Source organism: Bos mutus, chromosome 10 (assembly GCF_027580195.1).
Source record: "Bos mutus isolate GX-2022 chromosome 10, NWIPB_WYAK_1.1, whole genome shotgun sequence".
Classification (NCBI taxonomy): domain Eukaryota; kingdom Metazoa; phylum Chordata; class Mammalia; order Artiodactyla; family Bovidae; genus Bos; species Bos mutus.
This window is the reverse complement of record NC_091626.1, coordinates 63,205,498-63,229,780: the sequence shown is the minus strand read 5'-3', so window position 1 is coordinate 63,229,780 and position 24,283 is coordinate 63,205,498. Positions and strand designations below refer to the sequence as shown.

Below are 24,283 nucleotides of genomic sequence, written 5' to 3'. Positions count from 1 at the left end.
CTACGCTGTGAAATAGATTAGCTTTCAGAAAGAGAAATATTCATTTCTTTTTCTGGTCACTATTGTAAGTAGATGGTGGGTAACAGGCTTGGGAGGCCCCCAACTTGGTGTCAGGGCTGAAGTGGCAAAGCCAGGACTCACCAGTGGAGAAGAATCAACCTGGCTAAGGGGGAATAAGTCGTATCCCAACTTGTACTGTGACTCAAACAGGGCTTACTTATGCAATTTGGGTGTCTCTTTTAGTGACTTCTGGAAAAATAGAGCTAAGATATAACCTTATAAGACAAACTGTAAATCACATCAGTCACAGGAAATTTTGTCATGGCTGGATTAGGTGGCATTACACATGCAAACAGAAAGGAGCTAGTTCTAAGAAAAAAGTCAGAGGAACTGGGATTTGTCTGAATATTACTAGAATCATATGGAAGAGAGGTAACTGGGTTCTTTTAGGTTGGTGATGCCAATATAGAGAGAAATGGAAATATATAGAGGAGATGGTTAGTTCACCAGATTATTTTGTTCATTTAAATATTCTTTTGGAAATGTCCAGTTTCCTTTTTTCCCTCTTTTTCTATGTTCACCAAGGTGTATTTTTCCTATTTTTTATAAACTATGTTTATTTAGAGATAACTTAGATATCAATAGTTCATCTTTTTCTTTATTTTTTAAAACCGTTAATGATAGAAAATTTCAAACTTAAAAGTAGAAAGAAAAGTATAATGAACTCACAAGTACCCATTTAACAGCAGTTTTTAAAAATCTATTCTCCTTTTTTTTCCTGGTGTATTTTAAAGCAAATCTCAGACATGATATTAATTCACCTGGAAATACTTCTATATACATCTATCTTTAACTGTTAAGAAGTTTTAAAAAATGCCAATTATCCCATTTTGATAATAATACAACTTAAAATAATTTGTTTATATAATTGAATATTAAGTCTATCTTCAAATTTCCCTGATTATCTCAGATGTATTTTGTCACAAGTTTGTTCAAGTCAGAATCTAAACAGTTTCATACATTGGATTTGGTTAAATATCTTTCATTGCTTATAAATCCATCCCTCAATTTTTATGTCATTATTTCAGAAAAACTAGCTCATTTGGCCTATAGAATATCTCATTCAGGATTTGATTTATTGCATCTTGGTGGTTTTGTTTAAAATATTCTTTGCCTTATTTTCTGTGAGCTGATAGCTAAAACTATTGGCTGGATAAGATTCAGGTCTAATTTTTTTAGGCAAGAATACTTCTTAAGTGGTGTGTTTTTCTTATTGTAGGACATCATTATACAGTCAAGTTGTTTTATTTTTAATTATACCAAGGGAATCGGTGGATTCAGGTGATAGCAATCCAATATTTCCATTATGAAGTTCTTCATTGACTTTTTTTTTTCAATTTATTTGGCTGTGCCTGGTCTTAGTTGTAGTATGTGGGATCTTTGTTGCCATGTGCAGGATCTATTTCCCTGATCAGGGATGGAACCTATGTATCCTGCATTGGCAGCACAGTCTTAACCACTGGGCCATGAGGGAAGTCCCTCTTCATTGACTTTTAACTTAACTGTTTTAGCAAACATAATTGTTGTCTAGATCCATTGTTTTATTTGGAGTTTCAAAATGACGATTTTATAATTCCATGATTCCTTCTGCATTCGCTGGTTGAATTATTCCATAAAAAACTTTCCCTCATAAATAATTTGGTTATCGTGAAATATAGTTCATACAGGAAAGGCAGAATAAAATCCTTGATATTTCCCTTTTTAATACATTTTTGTATTTCAAGAAGTAATAGTTAGAACTGGACATGGAACAATAGACTGGTTCCAAATTGGGAAAGGCATATGTCAAGGCTGTATATTGTCACATTGCTTATTTAACTTATACGCAGAGTACATCATGTGAAATGTTGGGCTGGATGAAGCACAAGCTGGAATCAAGATTGCAGAGAAATATCAATAACCTCAGATACGCAGATGATACCACTCTTCCGGCAGAAAGTGAAGAAGAACTAAAGAGCCTCTTGGTGAAAGTGAAAGAGGACAGTGAAAAAGTTGGCTTAAAACCAAAATTCAGAAAACTAAGATCATGGCATCTGGTCCCATCACTTCATGGCAAATAGATGGGGAAACAGTGGAAACAGTGGCAGACTATTTTTGTGGGCTCCAGAATCACTGCAGATGGTGACTGCAACCATGAAATTAAAAGACGCTTACTCCTTGGAAGGAAAGTTATGACCAACCTAGACAGCATATTAAAAAGCAGAGACATTACTTTGCCAACAAAGGTAGTCTAGTCAAAGTTGTGGTTTTTCCAGTAGTCATGTATGGATGTGAGAATTGGACTATAAATAAAGTTGAGTGCCAAAGAATTGATATTTCTGAACTGTGGTGTTTAAGAAGACTCTTGAGAGTCCCTTGGATTGCAAGGAGATCCAACCAGTCCATCTTAAAGGAAATCAGTCCTGAATATTCATTGGAAGGACTGAAGCTGAAGCTGAAACTCCAACTTTGGCCACCTGATGCACAGAACTGACTCTTTGGAAAAGACCCTGATGCTGAGAAAGATTGAAGGCAGCAGGAGAAGGGGACGATGGAGGATGAGATGGTTGGATGGCATCACCGACTTCATGGACATGAGTTTGAGCAATCTCCAGGAGTTGGTGATGGACAGGGAAGCCTTGTGTGCTGCAGTCCATTGGATCACAGAGTCAGACACGACTGAGCAACTGAGCTGAATTGAATACATTTTTGAGTGATGATCTGGTGCCCTAGTGACCTCCAAAAACAACTAAAGACATATTTTTTTTAATCATTTTCAGTTCAGTTCAGTTCAGTCGTTCAGTCATATCTGACTCTTGGTGACCCCATGAACCACAGCACGCCAGGCCTCCCTGTCCATCACCAACTCCCGGAGTTCACCCAAACTCATGTCCATTGAGTCAGTGATGCCATCCAACTACCTCATCCTCTGTCATCCCCTTCTCCTCCTGCCTTCGATCTTTCCCAGCATCAGGGTCTTTTCAAATGAGTCAGCTCTTTGCATCAGGTGGCCAAAGTACTGGAGCTTCAGCTTCAACATCAGTCCTTCCAATGAATATTCAGGACTGATTTCCTTTAGGATGGACTGGTTGGATCTCCTTGCAGTCCAAGGGACACTCAAGAGTCTTCTCCAACACCACAGTTCAGAAGCACCAATTTTTCGGTGCTCAGGTTTCTTTATAGTCCAACTCTCACATCCATACATGACCACTGGAAAAACTATAGCCTTGACTAGACAGACCTTTGTTGACAAAGTAATGTCTCTGCTTTTAATACACTGTCTAGGTTGGTCATAACTTTCCTTCCAAGGAGTAAGCATCTTTTAATTTCAGGGCTGCAATCACCATCTGCAGTGATTTTGGAGCCCCCAAAAATAAAGTCAGCCTGCGTTTCCACTGTTTCCCCATCTATTTCCCATGAAGTGATGGGACTGGATGCCATGATCTTCGTTTTCTGAATGTTGAGCTTTAAGTCAACTTTTTCACTCTCCTCTTTCACATTCATCAAGAGGTTTCTTAGTTCCTCTTCACTTTCTGCCATAAGGGTGGTGTCATCTGCATATCTGAGGTTGTTGATGTTTCTCCCGGCAATCTTGATTCCAGCTTGTGCTTCTTAGAGCCCAGCATTTCTCATGATGTACTCTGCATATAAGTTAAATAAGCAAGGTGACAATATACAGCCTTGACGCACTCCTTTTCCTATTTGGAACCAGTCTGTTCCATTTCCAGTTCTAACTGTTGCTTCCTGACCTGCATAAATTCATTAATTTTTCATTATCTGATGTGTTCTAATTTTTTTCATGTACATATTGCCCCATCTTTGGCCAGTGGGAGCCTCTTAAGAATGGCTTTTACATCGTTTCGATTTGACTATTTGTTTTGAAAGATTTCCTCATTTCTTCTTTGACTTAAGATAATGTCCCAGACTCACTTTTTAAGTCCCGCCCTAAACTTGGAATCTGCAAAGAGTCAGACACAACTGAGTGACTAAGCACAGCACAGGGCAAACTTGGAGTCAGGCATTTCCCCAAAGATTTCTGGTTCCTCTTAGTAGGGAATGGTATTCAGAGACCATAATGTGAATGCCTCTTGCGCTTATTACTACTAAATTCATTGTTTCTAGGCCTTTTCAACAGTCAGAGCAATGAAATATGTTATTTTTAATTTAAGAGACAAAAAATCAGTTTATACTGATATTTCCTATTCAAATATGAGATTATGGGATTTTTTACTTAACTCTGTTGGTTTTATACTCTTATTTTAGTAATCTTACGTTATTAGTAATGCTGATGCTTTAGTATCTCTTATTTTTGAGTTAACAGTCAAGGTTCACCAGATATTTAAGAAAATCTGAACACTGAAAACAGAAACAATAAAAGGAATTTAAAATATATCAATGTAAAAAACATTATAATTAATATCCTCAGAGACACAAGAGATAATATTACCCCCATGGATTTATTACAAAGAAATTTTAACCTGCATTAAATGTGTTATTTTCAAACTAAAGCTAATAAGTAATGATGTTACTAATAATATCACAGAAATCAAACTGATCAGCAAGGGAGAAGTAACATACAGATACAAATCAGTTAGGAAAAACCATGTAATCTTGAATTTAAATTGGAAATATCAGTAAGAATCAAGTTTCTCTCATCTTCATATGTGTAAATGTTCTCACTCTTTACTCTGAAAAATCCACAAAACAATGATAATTCAGGAGCAAAGACTATCTCTTATGCCCATATGGTGGTTTCTAAATACCATTTCCCAGTGAAAAGTAACTAGGAATCCTTGGGAAAATACAACAAGGATGCAACAGCCAAACAGAGAATATGAAATTCTGTAGATTTGATCAAATTTCTCCTACAAATAAATGGCACTAAAAAAGAGAGGAGCACTTCCCTGGTGGTCCAGCAGTTGACAGTCCGCCTGCCAGTGTTCGAACCCTGATCTGGGAAGATTCCACATGCTGAAGAGCAACTAGACCTGTAGGCCATAATTACTGAAGCCTGGGCGCCCTAGAGCCTGCATGCCACAAATGCTGAGGCTGTGTGCCGCAGCTACTGAAACCCACAGACCTAGAGCCCGTGTTCCGCGATAAGAGCAGCCGCTGCAATTGAGAAGCTCGTGCGCAGCAACAAAGGGTAACCCTGCTTGCCACAACTAGAGAAAACCGGAGCACAGCAGAGATCCAGTACAGACACTAATAAATATTTTTCAAAACTTTTTAAAAAGAGAGGAAATAATATGCATTGGGTGGATCTTGTTTGAATCTTGTAGTACAAGAAATATATGGTCTTTATCCATGATTATATGATATTAAAAATTATTAATTTTATTACATATGATAGTAGCATTATTATGTGGAAAAAAGGGACCTTACCAGCCAGCAATATATTCAGTTTTTGTAGCTGAAATGATATATTTGGGATTTGCTTTAACACACTGGAAGAAAAAGAAGTGGAGGAGACGTAAGTGAGAGAAATTTGGCAAAATATTGATAAATACTAAAGCTAGGTGGTATGGGTTCAACATACTATTTTTTTGTGTATTCTTTGTATGTTTGTATGTTTGAAAATGACCTTAATAAAAAAAGGTTTAAAAAACAGAACTCTGTTTAGAAACAAACTCTTATTTAGAAACACTAAAGAGGACCCAAATACATGGAGAGATATTAGGATATAATTAACTAATGAAGTTAATTAAAGGCACACAGGAAGCAAGAGAGAATCCAGCCCCAATTCCATGCCTCAGGCTCCAGCAAGCAGCAGGATGTGCCTGACACCCCCCAGAGCTTCAGTCCAGGGCCTGGACATGGCTCCAGATGTCCGTTGACCCCTGGGCCTCCCTGGCCTAGGGCGGCAGGTCCTGTTCCCATTCCCAGGCTGCTGGTGGGAGGCCCTTTGTGCAGCTTCCTAATTCGCAGAGCCCTTTTGGACACGCGTGAATAGTTGGTTACATTCTCCACATTTTTATGCAGATGCTCCTGCACAGGGTGGATACTAGAGGCAGCAGCAACTGATTAGGAAACCACGGAGGGCAGCTCTGGAATAGCCTCTCCCTAAGGGACCCCACAGGAAACCTGCACAAACTCACATCCCTTTTGGTTTATTCCTCTGCCATGGCTGCCAGTTTCAGCCGTGCTTCGGTGTCCCCTTCTCCAGCTTCCGGCTCCCCCACCAGCTGTTGTTTCCCTCACCCCCTCTGCTCCCACCCAAGGTACAGGAGGACTTCATTCCATTTAGAGAACTCCTGGCGTTTCCTGGCGGCTGGGGATGATTCATTTTTACTCCCTGGAATCCTCTCTGTGGCCAGAACATTGTTTTCCATATCCTTCCCACCCCCACCCCCAGGAAAGAACAAAAGGCAATATTTGGTCTTCTGGCTGGAATCTAATCACCCCATCCCATACATGGTTTGGGCTGTGGTTCCTCCAGCTCATCTCACAAAACATTTTGAGACAGACTCTAACAGGGGGACATGGTCGATTTCCGGTTGAAGTGATGTATTATATGATTCATCTGTTCCCTAAGATTTCCAGTTATAGTTATGAAATCTGGCCTCTACCCTGAAGCTAACCTTTATGTTTACTAGAAATAAGCCTAGTAACCCACACATTTTCAGAGCTGCAATCATGCTTCCATGAGCTTGTAAACTCAGCAAGATAAAGTTTTCTCTGTTGCAAATAGCTATGCTTGAAAAGTTGGTACAGTTGAAATAAGCTACAAATAAGATAGGTTTGATGAAGTTCTAATTCAAGAATTTCATTTTCTCACTTCTGCTCCAAACCATGGCCAGATCAATGGGACCTTCAACTGCATTATATTTCACATTGTGATCCCAGAAGGAGCCATACCATTTTAGAAAGAAGGATGAACAATGGATTCAAGCCATCCAGAATGAGATTTGCAACAGAGGGCAAATAAGGTCCTCAGAATCAAAGAATGTTAGGGGGAGAGAGAAGTTAGTCAGGATCTACCCTCTCCTTTTAGAAGTGAGAAAACTAAAGTCCAAAGAGAGTCATATTTTCCTAAGGCCACAGAGGTAGTAAGGTTCAAAACCAGGTTTAAAACCAGAAGACCCCAAACCCATTCTGATCATGCTAGCTTCTGAAAAGTCCTCCTTGTTTGGCTTCGCATCCTCGCTGGTCTATTCTCCGGTCCCCAGCCACCTCCTCTACAGCACCCCTTGGCTCCTATCTCTCCTGGCTCAGAACTATTCACTCACTCTTGGCTGTCTCCCATGACTTTCCAGTTGTATCACACACTGCACTCCTGTGCCCGTCCCAGACCACATGAAAAGTAGCTCTTCCCCAAGAAAGCCCTGTGCTGACCTATATCTTTTCCAGTGCAGTTTTCTCTGCCCAGAAGATTCTTCTTCTCTATCTTTACCAGGCAAAATCCTCCTCCCTTTCAGAGGATCAGTTCAGATGCTACTTCCTTCATATTCAGATGCAATTTCTTCATTAGCTCTCCCTAAATGAAATCTATCTCTCCACTGTCTCCCTGTACTATATACTGTGGACCTTCGGTTTTATAGATACCACATTCCATCTGGCGTAATTCTGTAGTTAGTTATGAACATTCTGCTTCTTCCCACTAGTTTATAAATTCCTGTAAGTCAAAGACCAGATCTCATTTGGTAGAGATAGTTAGCAGAGTTATTTGCTCAGAGTAAACATAAAAAAATTTTTTTGTTCAAATGAATATAACAAAAAAGAAACAAACTCACAGATACAGAAAACAAACTAGTGGTTACCAGTGGGGAAAGGAAAGGAGAAAGGGGCAAAATATGGGTAGGTGTTAAGAGATATAAACTACTATGTATAAAATAAATATAGTACAAGGATATACTGTATAGCACAAGAAATAACGCCAATGCTTATAATAACTTTAAATGGAGCATAATCTATAAAGATATTGAATCACTATGTTGTATACCTGAAACTAATATTGTAAATGAACTATAATTCAATAAAAATTTTTAAATTAAAAAAATTAAACTGGATTAAAATCTATTATCTTTAGAAACCGACAGCATTTAGATATGCAATTCTAAAGAGCTGAATTTAAGTATTTTATATATTTCTATCCCTGATGTTCTCAGGTATGCTGAAGGGCACGTCTATCTCCTACAATGCATCTTGGATAAAATCAAGGAGGATTCTTTTTCCTTTGCTATTTACTTAGATCCTGCTCAGCAAAAGGTTCAACTAAAGATATACCTGTTGAACATATAACAATTGTCAATTGTCACTGTCTGCTATTAAAGAAACTTACAACAGACTAATAGCTTAAGGAACTACCTTTGATTAGGAATCAGAAGACCTTGGGTTTACTTTAAACGATATTAAATTTCTATCAGTATGACCTTGGACCAGTCACTTAATCTCTGTTCATTGGTAAAAAGGACTGCTTATAAAAGGTAGGTTCCTTCATAGACACGGATGCCACCCACTGGACTACAAGTTTGTAGTCCAGTTCTGAAAACACACAGTATGAGTTACAGCACTGGTTCTCAAACTGTAGTCCTCAGACCACATCATCTACCAGGAACTTGATAGAAATGCACGGTGTATTCTGGTGCTCCTCTTCTCCAAATGGGAGGGGGTGCTGGTCTTCTGGGACACTGCACTGGGGTAGTTCCTCCTCATCCTACCAGCTCATGGTCTAGGAAGTCTAGAATGATCTTACACATCACACTGAAACAATTCTGCTTCCCAAAGGCACCACAAGAAAATAATACCCACCCTACTTTCCACATAGAGATAAAGCTGTGTCTGAGGTTCAGAGGACATAATGATTGTGAAAATACTCTGAAAATTAAGAGGGACCATACAAATGTAAATATTGTTCAAGTTGCCTAGTCTCTGATGGAGCTGTATGAAGGAGAAAAACAGAATAAATGGAAGAGACACACATGTCAGATTATATAAACTACTCAGCTACTGAAAAAATCATCATTTTGATTGTATACATAGCTTTCCTCCCTTGATTTTCATCCTGCTTGTCTGTTTATGTTTGAAATAAAGGCATACCACATAGATAAAGTGAAGACACTGCAATTTAAAAGGAAGCCCAGTACTCTATAACCAGTACCTGGCTACTTCATTTACTTCTACAAAGAGAAAGTATAACCTCTAGAGCCCTCTTGAAAGGTCAGCTGGAAGGAGCATGGCATTGGATTCTGAAGCAAACACAGTGCTGTTTTTCCCCTATTTCCACAACTCCCTATCACTTGAGTAAAGAATGAACTGCTTGCGTGTAGTTCAGCTCCATAACCTCGCACACATAAGAATCCCCTTTCCGTTTTGACTAAACAAGATAGATTTGGTCTTTTCCAAATGCAGAACTGGTTGTCCTCTTTAATTCCGCCCTGCCCTCCTCCTCTAACAAACCACCTGTGGGAATTACTTTTCAGGGGAGCAAATGACCTTGAATCATAAAGGCAGAGTTTCAGTTGGGCTTCTGCTATTTACTATATGGCCGCGAGTAACACCTGTCCTGACCTCATTTTCCTCAGGCTATTTGAGTGGACTGTCTGGTATTTGTTAACTGCAAAACATTTACAATAGAAGGTGATATTATCATACTACTGTTAGCAAAGCAGAGTAGCCAAGACCTGCTGTTTTCTAAAGACAGTTTGTAGACAGAGAAGGAAGCCATGCTTATTTGGAGAAATTAAATGACAGGGGAACAAATCAAGACACCCATTTCCTTGAATGTCTCTTCAAAAAATGGTAGAATAGTTGTTAGTGGCTATGGTAGTCTCGTATCTGCTTCTGTTTTCAGTCTGTTGTGAGATACTGTTTTGGTTGAAGCATGTGAAGAAAGCCTAGCCTCACAAAGAGAATTAGCTGGAAATGGGAGAGGAATTTCAGCAGCTTTTCAGATATGCGGATGATCTTTCACATTACACCAAACTGCCAAAATGATCGTTTCTCCTAAAAGACGATAACAATATGGAATCTGAAACTGTATCAGTGAACTTTTTGTACTCTATTACACTAAAATCCACTGATCTATCTTATGCTTTGAATAAATCTTTTACTCATGCATAGGGTAACAGTAATTCATTGAGCTAGGCAGAACTTTCAAATTTTGATACATTACATTATGCAATACCAAAATTCATTCCTATTGCCACCAAAATCACCAGAAAAGTGTCCAAATATAGAGAATTTGTGAAGTTAACTGTGGTAGATAAAAATATTCCAGATTTCTAATTTTCACTTAAAAGCTCAAATTGTATCATGGGCACAAATACTGATAATTAATTTCCTTAAAGGGATGAATTCACCTTTTTTTTTTTTTTAAGTATCTGCCAGATACTGAAGTCTGAAGAACCATAATTTGTTTGCCAAATTATTTTTCTTTTTGAACTAAAAATGGTGTTCCAGAAAAAAGGGGATTCTGTTCAGGATACACAAGTGTTTTCTTCGGGGTGACCTTTCTCCTTTGACATTCAGCAGAACTGTTTTATGCATATTCCCATTTTGTTGCACAGAATATTAAAAGGAAATGAATTCAAGGTTCAAGATTTGATAAAACTAAGAATTTTACGACTTTATCAAGGGCATTCTTAGGTGAAATTGATGGTTTTTTTTAATTATTGCAAATGTATGATGGTGGAGAATACACTGACTTCTAGTAGTTTGATTCATGCTGAGGCCCTATCAGTTTTAACTGCCATTGTTTCTGCACCATTGGTGCTGGTAACAGCCCAGGGGAAAAGGTAAATAATGTCTTGGTATTAATCTGACAATAGTTTACTTCATGGCTGCCTGAAAGTGTTAGTGACCTTCAGAAATCTGAAGAACCACACTATGAGAATCAGTTAGGCAGACAACCTTCCTGCCTCAGAGATTGCACTGTGTTCAGTTCAGTTCAATTCAGTCGCTCAGTCGTGTCCGACTCTTTGCGACCCCATGAATCGCAGCACGCCAGGCCTCCCTGTCCATCACCAACTCCCGGAGTTCACTCAGACTCACGTCCATCGAGTCAGTGATGCCATCCAACCATCTCATCCTCTGCCATCCCCTTCTCCTCCTGCCCCCAATCCCTCCCAGCATCAGAGTCTTTGCCAATGAGTCAACTCTTCACATGAGGTGGCCAAAGTACTGGAGTTTCAGCTTTAGCATCATTCCTTCCAAAGAAATCCCAGGGCTGATCTCCTTTAGAATGGACTGGTTGGATCTCCTTGCAGTCCAAGGGACTCTCAAGAGTCTTCTCCAACACCACAGTTCAAAAGCATCAATTCTTCGGGGCTCAGCCTTCCTCACAGTCCAACTGTCACATCCATACATGACCACAGGAAAAACCATAGCCTTGACTAGACGGACCTCTGTTGGCAAAGTAATGTCTCTGCTTTTGAATATGCTATCTAGGTTGGTCATAACTTTCCTTCCAAGAAGTAAGCGTCTTTTAATTTCATGGCTGAAATCACCATCTGCAGTGTGTAATTTCCTCTAAAACGTCTCTTGAGAGAGTGTGAAGCAGAGATAGAGAGAAAACTAAAGAACCAGGGAGGCCTGGTACATCAGTACACAGTCTTCTGAGGAAAACTTATGCTCTTCTGCCCCCTCGTGGTAGACCATCAACAATGCAGCCGATTACACAGCAGGACTACTCTATGTAAGCAAAGGACTACGGTTTCCTTGTTGATGTGTTGATGTGGCAGAGGCATTATTTTACAGCTACACTTTCTACATTCACATTCAAGATCTAACTGTGCTTGAAACGGAATGTTTAAAAATCCCTTTTAAAATCGCATCAAAAATACTTAGGAATAAACCTGACCAAGGATGAGAAAGGCTTATATGCTGATAAGTATAAAACATTAATAAAGAAAACTGAAGATGACTCAAAGAAAAGGAAAGCTATCCCATGCTCCTGAATTGGAAGAATTAATATTGTTAAAATGGCCATACTATCCAAAGCAACCTACAGATTCAATGCAATTCCTATCAAATTATCCATAACACCGTCCAAAGAACTTGAACAAATAGTCCCAAAGTTTACATGGAACTATAAAAGACCCAGAATAGCCAAAGCAATTCTTAAGAAAAAGAACAAAGCAGAAAGCATAACGCTTCCAGTCTTCAGACAATATTACAAAGCTATGGTGATCAAATCTGATATTGGCACAAAAACAGACATATGGATCAATGGACATGAAAAGATGCTCAACATTGCTAATTATTAGACAAGTGCAAATAAATACTACAATGATGAACCACCTCACACCAAACTGAACGGCCATAATTAAAAAGTCTATAAACAAGAAATGCTGGAGAGGGTGTGGAGAAAAGAAAACCCTCCTACATTGTTGGCGGGAATGTAAATTGGTGTGGCCACTATGGAAAACAGTACAGAGGTTCCTCAAAAAACTAAAAAGAGAGTTTCCATATGGTCCAGCAATCCCACTCCTGGGCATATATCTAAACAAAACTATAATTCAAAGAGATACATGGACCCCTATGTTCATAGCATTACTATTTATGATAGCCAAGACATGGAAGGAACCTAAATGTCCATCAACAGATAAATGGATAAAGAAGATTGGTACATACATATACAATTAAATACTACTCAGTCATAAAAAAAGAATGAAATAATGCCATTTTCAGCAACATGGATGCAACTATCATCATACTAAGTGAATTAAGTCAGAAAGAGAAAAATACCCTATGATGTCATTTATATGTGGACTCTAAAATATGGCACAAATGAACACATCTACGAAACAGAACCGGACTCACAGACGTAAAGAACACACTCAGTTCAGTTCAGTCGCTCAGTCGTGTCCGACTCTTTGTGACCCCGTGAATCGCAGCACACCAGGCCTCCCTGTCCATCACCAACTCCCGGAATTCACTCAGACTCATGTCCATCGAGTCAGTGATGCCATCCAGCCATCTCATCCTCTGTCCTCCCCTTCTCCTCCTGCCCCCAATCCCTCCCAGCATCAGAGTCTTTTCCAATGAGTCAACTCTTCACATGAGGTGGCCAAAGTACTGGAGTTTCAGCTTTAGCATCATTCCATGCTAAAGAACAGACTAGTGGTTCCCAAAGGGGAGAGGGGGAAAGGACTGGCAGTTCAGGGTAAGCAGATGCAAACTATTCTATATCGGATGGATAAACAAGCACCTACTGTATAGCACAGGGAACTATATTCAATCCTCGTGATAAACCACAATCAAAAAGAATATAATATATATATATATATATATAACTGAATCACTTTGCTATACAGCAGAAATTAACAATGTAAATAAATTTTACTTCAATAAAATAAAATGTTTTAAAATATTTAAAAAAGGATCTAAATGTGTTTAATCTTTTAGCGACTAGAATGCAGGAGAATAAGTTGCCATCATGATAAAGGCTGAGGATAGGGTCTCTGGTGAAGATAACCAATGCCTGCTTAATTCTCAGGGGCATTCTTGCCACCCCTTTTCTCCCAGTGTTCTGAGGCTTGGCTCTCTGTGTCAGTGAAGACCTTTGCTACCCTCCATTGAGGAACAAACTATAATCCCAGAGTTTTTCACTTTTCTATAAACCAAGCTTAAAAAATGAGTTCTAAGGGTCTTCATGTATAAAGGGGAGGTTGACCAGGTTTCAAAGACTGCCCTCTATGCTGCATTCTATTTCCACTGAGATCTCATCAGTTCAGTTCAGTCACTCAGTAGTGTCCGACTCTTTGTGACCCCATGGACTGCAGCACGCCAGGCCTCCCTGTCCATCACCAACTCCCAGAGTTTACTCAGACTCATGTCCATTGAGTAGGTGATGCCATCCAACCATCTCATCCTCTGTCGTCCCCTTCTCCTCCTGCCTTCAATCTTTCCCAGCATCAGGATCTTTTCAAATGAGTCAGCTCTTCGCATCAGGTGGCCAAATTATTGGAGTTTCAGCTTCAACATCAGTCCCTCCAATGAACACTCAGGACAGATTTCCTTTAGGATGGACTGGTTGGATCTCCTTGCAGCCCAAGGGACACTCAAGAGTCTTCTCCAACACCACAGTTCAGAAGCATCAATTCTTCAGCACTCAGTTTTCTTTATAGTTCAACTCTCACAACCATACATGAGTACTGGAAAAACCATAGCCTTGACAAGACGGACCTTTGTTGACAAAGTAATGTCTCTGCTTTTTAATATGTGTCTAGGTTGGTGGGCTGCTGTCTATGGGGTCGCACAGAGTCAGACACGACTGAAGCGACTTAGCAGCAGCAGCAGGTTGGTCATAACTTTTCTTCCAAGGAGTAAGCGTCTTTTAATTTCATGGCTGCAGTCACCATCTGCAGTGATTCTGGAGCCCACAAAAATAAAGTCTGCCACTGTTTCCACTGTTTCTCCATCTATCTGCCATGAAGTGATGGGATCGGATGCCATGATCTTTGTTTTCTGAATGTTGAGTTTTAAGCCAACTTTTTCACTCTCCTCTTTCACTTTCATCAAGAGGCTTTTTAGTTCTTCTTCACTTTCTGCCATAAGGGCGATGTCATCTGCATATCTGAGGTTACTGATATTTCTCCCAGCAATCTTGATTCCTGCTTATGCTTCCTCCAGCCCAGCGTTTCTCATGATGTACTCTGCATATAAATTAAATAAGCATGGTGACACTATACAGCCTTGACGTACTCCTTTCCCGATTTGGAACCAGTCTGTTGTTTCATGTCCAGTTCTAACTGTTGCTTCCTGACCTGCATATATGTTTCTCAAGAGGCAGGTCAGGTGGTCTGGTATACCCATGTCTTTCAGAATTTTCCACAGTTTATTGTGATCCACACAGTCAAAGGCTGTGCCGTAGTCAATAAAGCAAAAACAGATGTTTTTCTGGAACTCTCTTGCTTTTTCGATGATCCAGTGGATGCTGGCAATTTGATTTCTGGTTCCTCTGCCTTTTCTAAAAACCAGCGTGAACATTTGGAAGTTCACGGTTCACATACTGCTGAAGCCTGGCTTGGAGAATTTTGAGCATTACTTTACTAGCGTGTGAGATGAGTGCAATTGTGCGGTAGTTTGAGCATTCTTTGGCATTGCCTTTCTTTGGGATTGGAATGAACACTGACTTTTTCCAGGTCTGTGGCCCCTGCTGAGTTTTCCAAATTTGCTGGCATATTGAGTGCAGCACTTTCACAGCATCATCTTTTAGGATTTGAAATAGCTCAACTGGAATTCCATCACCTACACTAGCTTTGTTCATAGTGATGCTTCCTAAGGCCCACTTGACTGAGATCTCATAGAGGCAGACAAAATCTCCACACAGAGGTTCTAACTCGGCCCTCTCTACACTTCGGGACAGAGTTGCAGATGTGGATATTTGAGAGAATTCTGAAGGCCAGGGTTACGGGAGATATCCATGTATCACAAAAGACATGCATGTATCACAAGAGTTGGTGCCCCAGTGGAGACCTGAGGGGAAAAGACGAGCAGGGAAGGGAACAGGACCCAGGGCTGGTGGCTCCTGAGACAGATAGAGAAGCTGAGTCCGAGGTTTCTAACCCTCTCCCTGTCCTTTACCCCCTTGCCCAGGTCTCCCATGGTGAGGCGAGAGCTACAGCCAACCATGCCTCCAGGGCGTAGGCGAGCTGCCGTCCACGCAGTTTAGAAAAAGGGAAGAACAGTCCAGGGCTTGGGTGCTGGTGGCTTTGCTCTGCGAGCTCCAGGAAGCCATTTCTGTGAGGTTATCCACTGCCAACAAGGAACATAGAAGGAGGTGGAAACCCAGAACTCTGCCAGGCTGAGCTGAGGGAAGACGGACTGACTAACGAGGGGGAGAAAAGAGACACCTGGAGTCCTTTCTCACAAGCCTTGAATTCATCTCACTGGATTTTACAACAGCGTCAAAGGCAGAGGGTGGGGTCAGGGCCACCCCTTCTCCTCTTTCATGCCATCTCCTGGTGGTCCCCACGTATTCTCTCATGACCGCATCTGGTTCCAGGTCCACCTGGAAATGCTCCAGCGAACAACCAGCCCTTCCCTCCACCAGCCACCTTCTCGCCAGCCTCCTGGACCAGCCTCCACTGCTCCTCAGCCTCTGCAGCGCCCCCTTGTGGCGCTCCCTCCTCTCACTCGTCAGATCCGGCTTGAAATGTTCAGGACCAGGCCACCCTGAATGCTCCGGGCAGCATGCCCTTACTGGACTTCTACATGTATCACTCTGCCATGTTGGTCTGTCTCTGCCAAACTGAAAGCACTGTGGGGTGAGGACTCTGTCCACATTCCTGTTGTATTCCCAGTGCTCAGCAGTGTCCCGGTGCCTGACAGCAGGCAAACCATGAAACCTTAGAGGGTTCCAGGCTCCACCCATGACGGTGAACTCTTAGATCACCTGAGGTTACATTCTGCTGAGGAATTCTTCTCTTGCTTCAAGACATAGCTCAACATTTTGACTCCCTAAAGTCTTCCTTCCCTGACGTACTATCCTACTAATACTTGACCCTTCCTCTGTAGCTGTCACCCCACTATTAGGGCTGATGGTTGCATACATCCAACTGGCTTGGAAGAAATTCCGTTCACTCTATATGTATCTTCCCCAATGGAGCTGAAGTTCCTTGAAAACAAAGGCCACCCCCAGCCCTATTCCTTCATAGTTACTTTGCATAGAATTCACTGCAAAATATGCATTAATTCCATGTCTCCCAGGAAAGAAAACCAAGGCTTTTTCTCAGAAACAAGGACACTGGTGTGACTGGCAGGGGCAGGGATTTAGCAGGTTGAACTTCAGTGATGTAATATGAAGCACCATAGGGGTTGTAATTTTCAAAAAGGATTTGACTCACAGAAGATGTTTAAAGTGAATTTTGCTAAATTTATCTTTCCACTGACTTTCATCATAATATAAAAGATGCATTCAGATGGAAAACATTCTTACCTCAAGATGAACAGGAGGCTTGGTGTAGTAGAAAACGCACCAGTTTTACAATCAGAGAGATGTGAGTTTGAATTTCACCTCTGTTCCTTATTCCTTGAATAAATCACTTAAGCTAGTAATTGTTGTCAGGCTGGCAGAGAGATCAGGTATAGGTGGAATACTGATGACGATGATGAAAGTAATTATTATTATAATCTGTCAACAGTGAAGACAAAAATGTTCTATAAGTAATAAAACACAAAATTAGAGTATACCCAGAATTTAGAGCTATATTTAAATAGCATTTGGCACCCCACTCCAGTACTCTTGCCATGGAAAATCCCATGGATGGAGGAGCCTGGAAGGCTGCAGTCCATGGGGTCGCTGAGGGTCGGACAGGACTGCGCGACTTCACTTTCACTTTTCACTTCCATGCATTGGAGAAGGAAATGGCAACCCACTCCAGTGTTCTTGCCTGGAGAATCCCAGAGATGGGAGAGCCTGGTGGGCTGCCGTCTATGGGGTCGCACAGAGTCGGACACGACTGAAGTGACTTAGTAGTAGTAGTAGTAGTATAACTAGTATACCTGGAGTATTCTTTCAATTACAAAGATGAAAACAAATTCAAAAAGGTTAAGCTAAAAGCAGAATTATTAAATCACAAGTCGGGGCATTCAGGTGTGTGTCTAGTTTCAGGCACATCTGAACCCAGAATTTCAGTGATCTCCTGGGAGCTCCGACTGGCTCTCCATGCCTTGAGTACACTTTAGCCATAGCATGGGTCCCATGAGTTGAGTCAATCCAGAAGGAAACAGAAATGAGTGGCCTGGGATGAGAAGGAACCAGGTCAGAACCCCATAGCACAGGGAAGGGCCATTTCCCAAAGCAAAACTGGGTGGTTTTACCAGAGGAAGAGAGTAAATGCTTCCCAGGCAAAATTAATTGCCTGGTTGATACCCTACAAGCAATCTGAATTAATTGTGCTTCAGTTGCTCCCAACTACTTTGTAAATATTGCTTCATTTAATCCCTTCACAGTGTAATGACATATGTGGTGCTATTCCCATCTTACAGTCATAGAACAGTGCTGGTGTAGTCACTAAGTCATGTCCAACTCTTGCAACCCCATGGACTGAAGCCCACTAGGCTCCTCTGTCCATGGAATTTTCCAGGCAGGAATACTGGAGTGGGTTGCCATTTCCTTCTCCAGGGTATCTTCCTGACCCAGGGATCGAACCTGGGTCTCCTGCATTGGCAGGTGGATTCTTTACTGCCGGAGCCACTGGGGAAGCTTATTTCACAGTCATATAAGGGTAATTGATAAAAGTAGTTCATAGTCACTTATATTAACTATATATTAACTTATACCATCATAGCATTTGTCTTGTTCGAAAACTGTTCGACATTATGATGAAAGTCAGTATGCCCAAAGCATGCCCAAAATATTCTACCTTCCTATCCTCCAAGATCTTGGAGCTTACCAACTCCTTGATGCCCTTCTTAACAAATACATCATTTATTTGAATTATGGTTATAATGACAAACATGTATTGAATTTACTATGTACAAGTGCTGTGCTAACAGCTTTACGTAGATTATCTCCTTTCATTCTCCCCACTCTCTTATGAGGAAGGCACTGTTATCTCCTTGATTCAGATGAAGACAAAGAGGTACAGAAAAGTGAAGTCACTTGTCCAAGTGAATGGGGTCAGGATTCTAACGAGGGCTTCCCATACAAGAGCTTGCCCTCTTGACCACTACCAGGCCTGTAAGCGACCCCGAGCACATTATACCATTTACAACACATTGCATGTACTTCTTTATATAGCTAGCATAGTCACTGAGCAAGGCAGCTGCAATGGTAGTATAAGTTAAGACAAACTTAATATAAGAGATGGTGAACTACTTTATCACTTCCCCTTTTATGACTGCAAAACAGGAATTATAAAGCCAGGTATCACATCGTGTTGTGGAAGGATTAAATGAGGCAATATTTGTAAAGTAGTTGGGATAGTGCCTGATACACAGTAAGTTATCGTTATTGGTAGCGGTAGTATCATCACCATCATCAAGCTAATCACTTCTGCTTGAGCCCAGCTGTCCTGGGGATGGGAGACCTGGATAAGAAGGGATGTCTGTGTAGACTGAGTCTCTCTTGGATCTATGACAAGGGAGAAAAGAGGAAAACATCTGGTTTCCCTCTTTTGTTTCTTAAAAGAAGGTTCAAAATAGGCTAAAGACCTAAATGTTAAGACCAGAAACCATACAACTCCCAGAAGAAAACATAGATGGAACATTCTTTGTTAATAATGGCTATCGTAAAAAAAAAAAAAAAAAAACACACACACAAAATAACAAACGTTGCCAAGGATATGGAAAAACAGGAACCTCATGCACTATTGGTAGGAATGTAAACGGTGCAGCCACTGTCGAAACAGTACAGAGATTTCTCAGAACACTAAAAATGGAACCACCATATAACTCCGCAGTTATATATATACCTTGGATGTATATCTGAAGAAAATGAAAACACTAATTTGAAAAGACACATGCATTCCAATGTTCATGGCAGCATTATTTACAATAGCAGAGACATAAAAACAACCCATTATGTACAATAGCAAAGACATGATACCACCTATATGTGGAATCTAAAAAGTTAATTAGTGAGTATAACAAAAAAGAAACAGATTCACAGAATTACAAAACAAACTAGAGGTTACTAGTGGAGAGAAATAAGATAGAGGTAGGGCATTAAGTGGTACCAACTACTATTAAATTACAAGGATATAGTGTAGAACACAGGAAATACAGCCAATATTTTATAGTAACTATAAATAGATTTTAACCTTTAAAATTGTGAATCTTTATGTTGTACACTTGAAACTTATAAATCAACTAGACCTCAATAAATATATACATATATATTCCCTTACCATTCAGAGGGACTTCACAGGTGGCTCAGTGGGTAAAATATCTGCCTGCAATGCAAGAGATACAGGAGACTCAGATTCAATCCCTGGGTTGGGAAGATCCCCTGGAGGAGGGCATACCAACTCACTCCAGTACTCTTGCCTGGAGAATCCCATAGACAGAGGAGCCTGGTGGGCTACAGTCCACAGAGTCACATAAAGTCCAACAAGGCTGAAGTGACTTAGCACACATGTACCATTCAGAGACAAAAACCGGGCCAGGACACAACCAAGGAAACCAGCATTCTAAGACACGGAGAAGATCGTGCAAGACACAGCTAATGTGAATGCCAGGCTTTGAATCCAGGATTCCTAAGTCCTAAGCCCAGTGCTGCATCCCCAGAGGGTCATAAAAGGGGGCCTTTCTATGGCTGGCCCTGTCTCCTACCACCACCTCCCCAAACGTCACAGTTTGTCTTTCTACCATCAGGCAAGTAGCCCAACTATTCCTGACACTATCTGCTCTACATGACAGGAAAACAGGCCTGAGTCTTCACCCAGAAGGCTACAGTTCTGCCCATACCATTTGCTGGCCCTGATCAGAACGGACAGCAAAAGACAGAGCTGTTTGTGGGCAGAGCCTTCTAGTTTTCATCTGCTGAAATAAAATCTTGAATCTCAGCAGAATGTTTTCATAGGGAACATTCCTATACTTTGCTGGGCACACTTTGAGATGCAATTGCTAGGCTTTAGTGATGAAAACTAAAGCACATTCTTTATGGAATTCCCAAGGCAGGGAATTCAGAGACTACTGCCAACGGGAAGATCAATGGGTCCCATCAGTCATCGCCCATCTCGTTTCATTTCTAAGACCTACGGGAGTTGACAGACCAATCCTCAATTCTCCCTTCACCTCTCCTGCTTCATATCTTGGACACTCAGTTGCCAACTGTTCCTTATATGATTTATATTGTTTTGTTAATCTTTCAGCAATGTCCTTCCTTCCAAGTTTTTATTTATTTATTCCCTTGTGGAAATGAAAGAGCAAGTGCCAATCCCCTGCTAATGGATAGATAAGCCTGAAATACTAGCCAGAGCCACTAAAAATTCCCTACTCTCTCTCAGGTCCTCTGCAGCTAATGAGGAGAGGAGTCAGTCTAGAAAGTGAGCCTTTGAACCTGAGTCTTAAAAGCAGAGATGCTGTTGTTCAGTCATTGTGTCCAACTCTGTGATCTCGTGGACTGCAGCACACCGGGCTCCTCTGCCTTCACTAATTCCCAATTTGCTCAAATTCATGTCCATTGAGTAGGTGATACTATCTAACCATCTCATCCTCTGTTGCCCTCTTCTTTTGTCTTCAGTCTTTCCCAGCAGCAGGGTCTTTTCCAATGAATCAGCTCTTCAAATCAGATGGCCAGAGTATTGGAGCTTCAGTATCAGTCTTTCACGGTTGATTTCCTTTAGGACTGATTTGTTTGAGAAATATGTTGATGGCCTAAAGGAAGGGAGGGAGAACTCAGCAGGGTTCCAGCACCCAGGATGAAGTACCCAGCTACTGCTCATAACTTGACCCTTTGGTCAAGCCTTAGAGGTGGATATTGGTAGAGGATTTCTATTTAAAAGAATGCACTCTGTGTCTTACCTCTTGTAATTAGACCAGCAGAGACTTTCCTCTTTAATCTTAAAGGTATTTCCCTAAGCCACTTCCTTGAAGTGACAAGCTTTCCCAACTCCTGAGTCATATAAGCTTCAAACATCATACACTGGACTAGTATTAGTGAACACCAAGATTATCTGTTCACCCTTCTCAGAGGTCTCTCTACTTCAACATTAGGTCCTTAAAGTAGTGAATTCCTGTTTCGCCCATCCCTGTCCCCTCACAACATCATGGATAGCATCATGGACTCAATAGACATGACTCTGAGGAAACTCCAGGAGATAGTAAAAGACAGGGAAGCCTGGCATGCTGCAGTCCATGGGGTTGCAAAGAGTCTGACATCACTGAGCGACTGAACAACAATGGCCTCCCTGACTCTTCTCTCGCCCATTCATTTTTGGAGTGGAAAAAATAATGAAACAGAGACCACAGTTCTGAGGTCCAGCTCTGGATCTACCACCAATTAACTGTGTCCATAGGTTTCAGTTTCTCATCAGTGATATGAGAGGTGGGTCGACGTCATCTCTAAGACCCTTTTAACTCGTGGTCAGGAGGTCTCATCACTTTACCCACCCTGGGAATCAGGAGCAGTTAGGGCAGTGTTCCAACAGACCTTGGCTAAAGGAGAATGGAATTTTGTGGCTGAAGATCTCTCAGTGGAGGGAATGGTAAAACTAGAAGAGCATTTTACTGAAGGGTATAAAAGCTCTTTTAGGTGCTTAGAAACCATAAGAGTCTACAGTTAATCAAAGGAGCTGTGGGTCCCAGAGAAAAACCTACCCTAGCTTTGTTAACAGTGGTGCACTGGTGGAAGCAGTCAGAACAGCTGAGCAAACATGACAATCATTTCCAAAGTTGGCAAGATAATAATTTGTAATAAGGATACAGCTCACACCCCTTGGATCTCTGTGGGTAGAATCTATGCCTAAGAATTTGATCCTGGGTTATATTAAAGAATAACTGTAGTTTCAAAGATTCTGCCAGTTCTTTGTATTTTTTTCCATGATAAAGTCATAGAGCAAATAATTCCTTATTTAGCTAAGCCCAAAATAAATTCTTGTATGTGCAAAGTCAGAACAAAATCACATTTCAAATGGTGGGAGAGAGCTACAATGCTTTATATGAATTTGAAAGTACTTCTTAAACTGGATAGAAAGATAAAGGGAGAAATTCAATGACGTGAATGAGAGTAGACAGGATCAAAGTAATATTTTGTGGAGCAGGGAAGGTAAATTGGTAAAACATATCTTGCAGTACTAATGTCTGATATTCAATGGTTGTTTCCTTTCTTGACCTGCAATTAACTTGCATTATCTCATTATTTTTGAAAATGGTTATAACAGGCCATTGTCTATTGTGATTGGAACTTTTCAGAAGTGAAGAAGGGTGGTTCCCTTCTTGGGAACCTTCCCTGGGGAATCAGTTCAGTTCAGTCACTCAGTCGTGTCCGACTCTTTGCAACCCCATGAATCACAGCACGCCAGGCCTCCCTGTCTGTCACCAACTCCCGGAGTTCACTCAGACTCACATCCATCGAGTCAGTGGTGCCATCCAGCCATCTCATCCTCTGTCATCCCCTTCTCCTCCTGCCCGCGATCCCTCAGGATTATGAATAAAAAATAGTCAAGACTTAGGAATTAAAAGGACAGTGAGGTTCAAGATACAGAAGAAAGAGAAAAACTGGTAGAAAAGTTTCCTGAGGGGATGCAGACATTAGATTCCATGGTATTAAAGTATTTGGGCACTCTATCTGGGTACACCATTTTTCAGACTTTTCCATTATTATCTGCCCCTCCCTACCCCTTAGTTAGAATGCCTGTCTTATGTCCCAGTCTCCCAAAAACAATTTTCTGTGCTCCACGTGCTGTCAACCAGCTAAAAATAAAGTATCCAGGACACGCTGTGCGATATGGTAGCTACTGGCTTCAGGCGGCTAACTGAGCATCTGAAATGCAGCTGGTCTGAACTGAGGTGTGTCCTAAGTGTAAAATGCATACCAAATTGTGAAATTTTGTATGAAAAAGAGTATAAAATATCTCATTATGAATATATTGATAAATGCTGAAATGATAATGTTTGGGGTATACTGGTTTAAATAAAGTATATTATTGAAATTAATTTCATCCATTTCTTTTTACCTTTTTAAATGGAGCTACTAGAAAATTCAAATTTTGCGATACAAATTTCTACCAAGAAGCAGTAGTCTAGACTAGTCTAGTACTAGTAGTCCAGTACTAGTCATGATAGTAGTTGTGTCTGATTAATGTTAGATGTGCTTTGTGCTTAGTCAGTTAGTCATGTCCGACTCTTTGCGACCCCATGGACTGTAGCCCACCTGGCTCCTCTGTCCATGAAAATTTTCCAGGCAAGAATACTGGAGTGGGTTGCCATGCCCTCCTCCAGGGAATCTTCCCAACCAAGGGATCGAACCCAGGTCTCCTGCATTGCAGGCGGATTCTTTACCATCTGAGCCACTAGTGCTTCATTGTATGCAACTATATATAGCAAAATAGAAACAGACTCACAGACATAAAAAGCAAAAGTAGCAGTTACCAGTAGAGAGAGGGAAGGACAGAAGGGCAGGATAAGGGTAGAATTTTCAAAACTGCCTTAAGAAGACAACACTTTATAATTTTGAACCTGTAAAGGCAAGAAGACCCCAGGTGGTGCAGTTGGTAAAGAATTTGCCTGCCAGTGCAAGAGACTTGGGTTCGATCCTTGGGTCAGGAAGATCCCCTGGGGAAAGAAATGACAAACCACTCCAGTATTCTTGCCTGGAAAATCCTATGGACAGAGGAGCCTGGAAGGCTACAGT

At 41.0% G+C, this 24,283-nt stretch overlaps 1 long non-coding RNA gene across 4 annotated transcripts in view; it reads right to left on the bottom strand.

The window, feature by feature from the left end:
- LOC138989404 (uncharacterized) overlaps positions 1 to 24,283 on the bottom strand; it is a 172,797-nt gene that overhangs the window by 21,389 nt on the left and 127,125 nt on the right. For 2 of the 4 annotated variants that reach the window (XR_011465672.1, XR_011465673.1), the window contains 3 exons: positions 21,136 to 21,306; positions 19,836 to 19,880; positions 16,922 to 17,116 (listed from right to left, as the gene is read on the bottom strand). This is a non-coding gene — a long non-coding RNA (uncharacterized lncRNA). The remainder of the gene's footprint in view (positions 1 to 16,921; positions 17,117 to 19,835; positions 19,881 to 21,135; positions 21,307 to 24,283) is intronic. The other 2 variants (XR_011465674.1, XR_011465675.1) reach the window with 1 other exon arrangement.